Source organism: Bubalus kerabau, chromosome 8 (genome assembly GCF_029407905.1).
Source record: "Bubalus kerabau isolate K-KA32 ecotype Philippines breed swamp buffalo chromosome 8, PCC_UOA_SB_1v2, whole genome shotgun sequence".
Classification (NCBI taxonomy): domain Eukaryota; kingdom Metazoa; phylum Chordata; class Mammalia; order Artiodactyla; family Bovidae; genus Bubalus; species Bubalus kerabau.
Window position 1 is genome coordinate 100,233,080 of NC_073631.1, and position 10,429 is coordinate 100,243,508.

Consider the following 10,429-nt stretch of genomic DNA (forward strand, 5'->3'; position numbering starts at 1 on the left):
TTAAAAACAAAACAACAACAAAAATTCACAGTAGAGACTCAACACAGGTGACAGATGTAACCAAGAGAATTATGCTTTATTGAGAGATAAGGTCCAAAGGAAGCCAGTAAGATGAAGACAAGAGTTATAAGGGTGATTTGCAAGCATCTTTAGAGTCCCTAAAGTTTCCTCTTCTGGGAAAGCTTAATAGATGAAATAAAGCAGTCACCCATCCTCCTGTAGAACATCTATAAATGTGTTATATCCCCCCCCAAAATGTCTTCAAAGATAATCATTCAAATGCATATTTTTCTGCATATTATAAAGTAATTTGTCACTTCCTTTGTATTTTGATAGATGTTTCCTGGTGTTTAGCTCCTTTCATACCTCTGAAGCTTTAAAAAGCTTCTCTCCCAACCATTACCTGCTCCTGATGGAGGGGCTGAAATCAAGAAATTGGAAGGTGCTGGTGATTTATGCTGGAGGCTGCACTTGACTCAGCTTAGTTAAGCTTCTTCATCACTATTTATAACACCTTTAGTTGCTGGGATTAGGGTGAAGGTGAAGAGAATACAATAGCAGTGTTTCTTTTGTAGAAATCAAAGCAGGTATTCGATGTGGTATTCCAAGAGGAAAAAATATATAATAAAATAACCCCATAATCATAGCCCATCAGATTTTCTAAAGTACTCTCACATGCTTTTCTCAATGGAGCCCCCTTGCAGGCGTAGGTTGAGATTATTTTTATTTACAGTTGAAAACCCTGAGGTCAAGTGGCTTTCCCAATTTACACGAAGCTTGTTTCCAAGGTAAATGCACACAGATGCAGCAGGTCCTGGACCCTGTCCTATGTGGCAAAAGAGTAAAGTCAAACAGACGACTTTTTTCCTTCTCTTTTGCTTCATGTTTCATTACTTCCTACCCCCTCTTGGTCCAGCTTGAGGTGAGTTGATCATTCTCATTTTCTTTCCACTTGTTTTGAGAAGACTCTAGAATAAAAGTAGACCTCAGGGCAGGATAAGGAAACAGGGAGAAGAAGACAGTATCATTGGAGGCATAAACCATGAAGTTGATTGCCAATATAAGGAACAGAAGAGGTTAATTAGAAATCTCTTTGGCCATAAGGCACAAAAGATAGGAAGCAGTAAGGGAGATCAGGAAAGAAAACTCCAAATTCGTCAGATCACTAATTTCCGTTTTCATATCATCTTAAGGCAAAATGAACAGAGATCCTGTTTTACCGTGTGTGTGTGTGTGTGTGTGTGTGCATGCGTGTGTGTGCGCGCGTGTGTGTGTATTAGTCACTCAGTCGTGTCCGACTCTTTGCGACCCCATGAACTGTAGCCCAACATGTTCCTCTGCCCGTGGGATTCTCCAGGCAAGAACACTGGGGTGGGTAGCCATTCCTTTCTCCAGGGGATCTTCCCAACCCAGGGATCTAACATGGGCCTCCCGTGTGGCATGCAGATTCTTTACCATCTGAGCCACCAGGCAAGCCCAGGTTTTACCATGTAAGACTGTGTAAACTGGATGAGTTACACATCTTTGTGTCTCTCTCCTTAACACACACAGAGACATATCTTTCCTTAATTCAGGGTTGCCAGATAAAATACAGGCTATAAAATACAGGGCATGCAGCTAAATTTGGATTTCAGATGAAACAATGAATCACCTTTTAGTATATTTCAAGCAATGCATGGAATATACTTAAACACTTAAAAAACACGCACTTGGCAGCTCTTGCCTTTTGAGATGGCCCACACTTAGTCTATGGAATGTGTTTCTCTCTAAATTAAGTCCATTTCTTACCTATCAGGAAAAACAAAAACGTGCTCTTTATCTGCATCATATTTAATTGGATGCCCTGTATTTTTATTTGTTAAATCTGGCAACCTTAACCTAATTAAATTTTAGATCCACTTTCTACCCCTAAACGTAGTCTAGTCAGAGCGGAGGACGTTGTCACTGTCCCCTGCTGGCCTGTGTTGGAACAGTCATTTTCTTACATTAGGACACGCACGCTAGCTGCAAATAATGCTTAGATTCTGTCTGTCATTACTCAAACCTCACACTTCACGTGCTGTTCTCACTCTGCTGTTGCTGGGGGAAGCTTTTCAAGTAGATAGGTCTTGGAATTTGTTCTCTCCCCAAATTCCAGAGATGCTCAGTTTCTTCCACTACCACTAAGTTTCCTTTGTCAAGCCAGCAAACATCTCCAGTCAAGTCACAAGATGAACTTCACGTCCACCTCCTTCTGGACCACATAGAATATAGTCACTCAGTCATGTCCGACTGTTTGGGACCCCGTAGACTGTAGCCTACCATAGAACTGTAGCTTACCATTGACTGTAGCCTACAGGCTTCTCCATCCATGGGATTTTCCAGGCAAGAGTACCAGAGTGGGTTGCCATTTCCTTCTCCAGGGGATCTTCCCAATCTAGGGATCGAACCTGGGTCTCCCGCATCACAGGCAGATGCTTTTTTAGAATATCCCTAAGAAGGCTTAATCATCAGTGTCAGATGATTCTCTTTGGTAGGTCTTACAGATCCTTCTTTTGGGGTATAAGTTCACAAAAAATTGTAGAATATCTTCCCCAGGAGTTAATTTAACAAAGGTCATCTCAAATGGACTGAAGGCAGGTTTACCAAATGGCAGGGGCAAAAAAAAACAATCCTCAGATTACATCAATTGCAATTTTATTTGCAGTAGCCATTTCTTTTTTTTTTTTTTTTAGAGGATCTATGAAATTGGATTTGCAGGGACAGTAGACCATCGCACACAAAGAATGTAGAGGAGTACTCCTATCTCTGCACTCAACCATGAATCTGACCCCATCAATAGCACCCACATTCAAACGAAAGTATGATAGCTTTGCGTGCCCCACAGGGTTGCTATGGTGCTCAGGAAACACACACACACACACACACATTTAGAGGTTTTTAAATTACAGTTGAATGTATTAAATTTGAATGAATTAAAGTCTAAGTTTAATCTGTAAGGTTTTTACTGAGGTGAAATTCACATAAAATTAACCATTTTATTTTAGTTTTAAAAATATTTATTTATTTTGTTTTTGGCTGTGCTGGGTCTTCATTGCTGTGAACCAGCTTTCTTTAGCCATGGTGAGTGGGGGATGCTCTCTACTTGTGGGACCCAGGCTTTGCATTGCAGGGGCTTCTCTTCTTACCAAGCATAGGCTCTCGAGTGCCCAGGCTTTAGTAGTTGTGGCTCCCAGGCTTTAGAGCACAGGTTCAACAGTTAAGAAAGTTAACAGATATCTGGCACATGGGCTTAGTTGCTTCATGGCATGTGAGACCTAGCCGGTACAATGATGGAATCGGTGTCTCTTGATTTGCAAGGTGGATTCTTAACCACTAGACCATAAGAGAAGATCCTAAAATTAACCATTACAAAGTGGAAAAAAAAAAGCAATCCCATCAATTCATATCAGTTGCTCAGTCATGTCTAACTCTTTGGGACCCCATGAACTGCAGCATGCCAGGCTTCCCTGTCTATCACCAAATCCCGGAGCTTACTCAAACTCATGTTCATTGAGTTGGTGATGCCATCCAACCATCTCGTCCTTTCTTGTACCCTTCTCCTCCCGCCTTCAATCTTTCCCAGCATCAGGGTCTTTTCAAATGAGTCAGCTCTTTGCATCAGGTGGCCAAAGTATTAGAGTTTCAGCTTCAGCATCAGTCCTTCCAATGAATATTCAGGACTGATCTCCTTTAGGATGGACTGGTTGGATTTCCTTGCAGTCCAAGGGACTCTCAAGAGTCTTCTCCAACACCACAGTTCAAAAGCATCAATTCTTCAGATCTCAGCTTTCTTTATAGTCCAACTCTCACAACTACACATTACTACTGGAAAAACCATACCTTTGACTAGATGGACCTCTGTTGGAAAGTAATATCTCTGCTTTTGAATATGCTGTCTAGGTTGGTCATAACTTTTCTTCCAAGGAGAAAGCGTCTTTTAATTTCATGGCTGCAGTCACCATCTGCAGTGATTTTGGAGTCTCCCAAAATAAAGTCTTTCACTGTTTCCATTGTTTCCCCATCTATTTGCCATGAAGTAATGGGACCAGATGCCATGATCTTACCTTTCTGAATGTTGAGTTTTAAGTCAACCTTTTCACTCTACTCTTTCACTTCCATCAAAAGGCTCTTTAGTTCTTCTTCTCTTTCTGCTATAAGGGTAGTATCATCTGCATATCTGAGGTTATTGATATTTCTCCTGGAAATCTTGATTCCAGCTTGTGCTTCATCCAATCCAGCATTTCTCATGATGTACTCTGCATATAAGTTAAATAAACAGGGTGACAATATACAGCCTTGACGTATACCTTTCCTGATTTGGAACCAGTCTGTTGTTCCATGTCCAGTTCTAACTGTTGCTTCTTGACCTGCACACAGATTTCTCAGGAGGCAGGTAAGGTGGTCTGGTATTCCCATTTCTTGAAGAATTTTCCACAACTTGTTGTGATCCACACAGTCAATCATTTTGGCATAGTCAATAAAGCAGAAGTAGATGGTTTTCTGGAACTCTCTTGCTTTTTTGATGATCCAGCAGATATTGGCAATTTGATCTCTGGTTCCTCTGCCTTTTCTAAAACCAGCTTGAACATCTGGAATTTCATGGTTCATGTATTGTTGAAGCCTGGCTTGGAGAATTTTGAGCATTACTTTACTAGCATGTGAAATGAGTGCAATTGTGCAGTAGTTTGAGCATTCTTTGGCATTGCCTCTCTTTGGGATTGGATGAAAACTGACCTTTTCCAGTCCTGTGGCCACTGCTGACTTTTCCAAATTTGCTGGCATATTGAGTGCAGCACTTTCACAGCATCATCTTTGAGGATTTGAAATAGTTCAACTAGAATTCCATCACCTCCACTAGCTTTGTTCATAGTGATGCTTTCTAACGTGGGCTTAGTTGCTCCATGGCATGTGAGACCTACCCAGTCCAGGGACTGAATCAGTGTCTCGATTCAGCCCACTTGACTTCACATTCCAAGATGTCTGGCTCTAGGTGAGTGATCACACCATCGTGATTATCTGGGTCATGAAGATCTTTTTTGTATAGTTCTCTGTGTATTCCTGCCACCTCTTCTTAATATCTTCTGCTTCTGTTAGAGCCATACCATTTCTGTCCTTTATTGTACCCATCTTTGCATAAAAAGTTCCCTTGGTATCTCTAATTTTCTTGAAGAGATCTCTAGTCTTTCCCATTCTATTGTTTTCCTCTATTTCTTTGCATTGATCACTGAGGAAGGCTTTCTTATCTCTCCTTGCTCTTCTTTGGAACTCTGCATTCAAATGGGTATATCTTTCATTTTCTCCTTTGTCTTTCACTTCTCTTCTTTCATAGCTACTTGTAAGAGCCCCTCAGACAACGATATTGCTTTTCTGCAAAAAAGGGATGCCTCCTATAAGGTGTCACAAACCTCTGTCCATAGTTCTTCAGACACTCTGTGTATCAGATCTAATCCCTTGAATCTATTTCTCACTTCCACTGTATAATCATAAGGGATTTGATTTAGGTCATACCTAAGTGGTCTAGTGGTTTTCCTTACTTTCTTCAATTTAAGTCTGAATTTGGCAATAAGAAGTTCATGATCTGAGCCACAGTCAGCTCCTGGTCTTGTTTTTGCTGACTGTATAGAGCTTCTACATCTTTGGCTGCAAAGAATATAATCAATCTGATTTCGGTATTGACCATCTGGTGATGTCCATGTGTAGAGTCTTCTCTTGTGTTGTTGGAAGAGGGTGTTTGCTATGACCAGTGCATTCTCTTGGCAAAACTCTGTTAGCCTTTACCCTGCTTCATTCTGTATTCCAAGGCCAAATTTGCCTGTTACCCCAGGTGTTTCTTGACTTCCTACTTTTGCATTCCAGTCCCCTATAATGAAAAGGACATCTTTTTTTGGTGTTAGTTCTAGAAGGTCCTGTAGGTCTTCATAGAACTGTTCAACTTCAGTTTCTTCAGCATTACTAGTCGGAGCATAGACTTGGATTTACGTGATATTGAATGGTTTGCCTTGGAAACGAACAGAGCTCATTCTGTCATTTTCGAGATTGCATCCAAGTACTGCATTTCAGACTCTTTTGTTGACTATGATGGCGACTCCATTTCTTCTAAGGGATTCTTGCCCACAGTAGTAGATATAATGGTCATCTGAGTGAAATCCACTCATTCCAGTCCATTTTAGTTTGCTGATTTCTAAAATGTCGATGTTCACTCCTGCCATCTCCTGTTTGACCACTTCCAATTTGCCTTGATTCATGGACCTAACATTCCAGGTTCCTATGAAATATTGCTGTTTACAGCATTGGACCTTGCTTCTATCACCAGTCACATTCACAATTGAGTGTTGTTTTTGCTTTGGCTCCGTCTCTTCATTCTTTCTGGAGTTAGTTCTCCAGTGATTTCCAGTAGCATATTGGGCACCATGGACCTGGGGAGTTCATCTTTCAGTGTCCTATCTTTTTGCCTTTTCATGCTGTTCATGGGGTTCTCAGGGCAAGAATACTGAAGTGATTTGCCAGAGTAAAACCTCTTACTCATTAAGCAGTTTATCCCTATTTCCTCCTCCTCTCAGTCTCTGGAAACCAACAATTTTCTCTGTCTCTATGAATATACTTATTCTGGACATTTCATATACATGTAATCATATAATCTGTGACTTTTTTTGTCTGATTTCTTTTACTCACAAGGGCTCCCCTTGTGATTCAGCTGGTAAAGAATTCACCTGCAATGCAGGAGACCTGGGTTGGGAAGATCCCTAGAGAAGGAAAATGCTACCCACTCCAGTATTCTGGCCTGGAGAATTCCATGGACTGTATAGTCCATGGGGTTGCAAAGGGTTGGACATGACTGAGTGACTTTTACTCCCTCTTTTACTCAGCATATATTTTGGAGGTTCTTCCACATTGTAGCATATATGAGTAGTTCATTCTTTTTTTTTTTTTTAATGGTTGAATATTTTTCTTAAGTTTTTTAGTTCAACTTATAAATTGTATTCTATTTCACAGAATTAGCAAATTTGGAACAATAACTTTTAAACTGACTGATTAATATTTAGTCCATTTACCTAGTTAATTAACATTCCTTGAAAATTTCAAATAGCACATATACTTAACATATTCAATTTTCTTTAATGCCTTAATGAGTTTTTTAATTGAAGTATAACTCACAGAGAGAAAAGCACACAACACATAAGTATGGAACTGCATGAATTTTTCTCAAATCAACACCCCTATGTAGCTACTGGAGAAGGCAATAGCACCCCACTCCAGTACTCTTGCCTGGAAAATCCCATGGGCAGAGGAGCCTAGTAGGCTCCAGTCCATGGGGTCACTAAGAGTCGGGCACGACTGAGTGACTTCACTTTCACTTTTCTCTTTCATGCATTGGAGAAGGAAATGGCAACCCACTCCAGTATTCTTGCCTGGAGAATCCCAGGGACAGAGGAGCCTAGTGGGCTGCAGTCTATGGGGTCTCACAGAGTCGGATATGACTGAAGCGACTTAGCAGCAGCAGCAGCAGCAGCATCAGCATGTAGCTACTACCCAGATCAAGAAACAGAACGTGACAAGCACTGCAGAAGCTCTCTCCTGCCCCTGGGCACCTTCCTGTGAAAGAATTCTCTTTAAGTCCTGAATCTTTCTGATTTGTGGCAGAAGAGGTGCTTAACTGCCAAATGTTCTAACAATTATCGGCTACTCACTTGTGTACTTTAATAACAAAGGCTGCACGGTGCAAAGGACAAGATTCAGAAAGAAGCTCCATGTCAGTCATGGGGCTCTTAGTATCCCCGGCATCAGACTGTTCTCTCTGAGCTGAGTACACAGCACATGTTGCCCTTTTTGTAAAAGGATTAGAAATGCAAGAGAATGACATTGTCTGTCAACCATAGCTCAGGTCAAGATGAAGCTCAGCCACTACTTACTGTATATAAATGTCCCCCTGTTGTGCGGACAGTGACTCCTTCTGTTATGAACACCCTGAACGTAGTACCAGGGATAGACAGAGGGTCTCAGGGGACTTTAATGGCATTTGCTGTCAATAGGTTCAGATAAATATGAAAGAGGCTTTGAGAAGAATTTGTTGTTGTTTTTTAGTTGCTCAGTTGTATCTGACTCTTTTGCAACCCTCATAGACTCTAGCCCACCAAACTCCTCTGTCCATGGGATTTCCCAGGCAAGAATGCTGGAGTGGGTTGCCATTTCCTGCTCCAGGATCTTCCCAACCCAGGGATGGAACCCACATCTCCTGTGTCTCCTGCATTGGCAGGGTGTTTGTTTGTTTGTTTGTTTGTTTTACCACTGAGCCACCAGGGAAACGCCTTGAGAAGAATTACTTCTTGCTGAAATTGACTTTAGTAGCAGCAGCTAGATGAACAGAAGACCCAGAGCTAAGATAAATGGGAAAAGCAATGTGCCAATCCAGTAGAGGGTTTTGAAAGCTAGGGGAGGAAATCAGAGGGTTTTGAAGGGAGAGCTGGTCAGATGCTGGGTATCCACCTCCCCTTGGTCATGATTTGTATTTTTATTTTCAGAGGGGGTTTCTGAAGTGAAGTGTAGGATGGACGAGTGATTTGTCACCCACGTGGCTTGTTGGAGGTGGAGGATGAACCCGTTCAGCAAGGCCCTTTATCAACCCTCCAACCTACCCATGGTGTTGGTTGCCTATCCAGGCTACAGAGAAGTTCGGGACATGCTACCCTCAAATATGCTGCTTTGTCACCTCAATTATTTGGAGCTGAAGTTACATAAAAATAGTAGGTGCAGGAAGGGCTCCCTGACTTTTCCCATTCCACTAAAAAATGGGCCATGAAATTCCCCATGAGAAAGATATCTTCCCTGTATTAGGAAGCAGAAGCACATCCTTGTCACTAGAGACTGGGAATTGCTTTTCTGCCTAAAGAATGGTGCCCCCTTGATATGTCTGACTGCAGAATGCGAGGAGGGTTTGTTGGAGTAAAAGTGGTTTAAGATCCAAGGCAAAATAACATACAAAGCATGATGGTCTGAGTACTCAGCACATGTTGGACTTCCTGCACAGAACAAAGCCCTCTGGGAATGAGCACTTAGAAGGAAAGATGGTTTATTATCATAATGCAGTATTCAATTACTTGCTCTGATGAGAGGTGGAGGAGTTTCCAAATTCATTGCAATAATTTAGAGTTTTGAGGGGGGAAATAATTAAAAATGTAGGCCACCTATGGGTGCTGCGTAATGTGGATGATATAACGTGGTTATAATGGGAATATGATACATTCTATTTTTACAGTCTCTGGCTACAAAGAGTGTATTAGGTATTTTGCAGTAGACTCAGAAGCTCAAAACAAACAAGATTAAAATCAGCAATAAAGCAGATCAGGAGGCTCTAGTGAAATTCAGCAATAAATTTGACACAAAGCCAATAAGGTAGGCCGAAAGCCTTTTAGAATTTGCTGCAGGTGGATGCTTGTGTTTTTTTATTTTAGGGATATGTGAGGATATAGAAGGTGGGGTTGATGGCTATGAGGGAAACGTCAGCCAGGGCACACTTCCCATTGTAGGAAAAATGATCATGATTTTGTGGGGAGAACAGAATTTTCATAGCCCAGTCTCTTGGACAGCAAGGAGATCAAAATATCAAGGCATCAGGGAGCACCCCCTCCCCACGCTGGGCCAGACCCCATTGCTCTCTTTCTCATCCCTGTCACAGCCATCCCTACAGGACTTGAGGACTTCACTCCTGACCCACAGACAACCTCCAAGGCCAAGGCTGAATGGTCCGTTCTACTGGATCAGTACCTATGTCATATCACTCTTACTGTTTTAAATATCACCCATGGAATAAAAACCTCGAATCGACATATTCCAGGTTACTCTGTGTCTGTTTCCATTTTCTCCATCTGTTAAATTAGACCATTGTTAAAAAAATTATTTTAGAACTTCTGATATTTTATCAAGTTACTTGATAGGTTTAGGATTAACCAGCTTTTTACTATCTAAGGTGTTACATCATCCTCTTAATTCACAATTCACTACATTTTGCCTCTCATTACACTCATACTAAACTATGGTATATAACAGTTCTATTTATGTCTTCTCGAAAAAGAGTACATTTTCCACCTGATCACTGCAGCCAAAGAATCCAGCAGTCAGTGCTCAGGTGAAAAACATATTTATTAATCTACACATGTTGGCACTGAACAGGTAACAGGTGGCAATGATGTTTCTTTTTTTTTAGAACTGTGTGCATATCTGAGCATTTATTTACTTAATATTTTTGAAATTAAGTGTGGAAATTTCACAAACCTGTAAAGGTAAACAAATGTCACCTATTTTGCCTTGACTTCATGCATCGAAGTATTTGGAAAAGTGCAATTATTTACAGCAGCAAAGGAATTGAAATTTTGAGCACTCATTTAATTAAAAAATTTTAAGTTTTAGAATG

At 41.0% G+C, this 10,429-nt stretch overlaps 1 long non-coding RNA gene across 1 annotated transcript; it reads left to right on the top strand.

The window, feature by feature from the left end:
• Window positions 1-606: 606 nt before the first annotated feature.
• LOC129658649 (uncharacterized) lies at window positions 607-9,832 on the top strand. The gene is made up of 3 exons (XR_008717482.1): window positions 607-922; window positions 8,541-8,762; window positions 9,695-9,832. It is a non-coding gene; the product is annotated as an uncharacterized LOC129658649 (long non-coding RNA).
• Window positions 9,833-10,429: the final 597 nt, after the last annotated feature.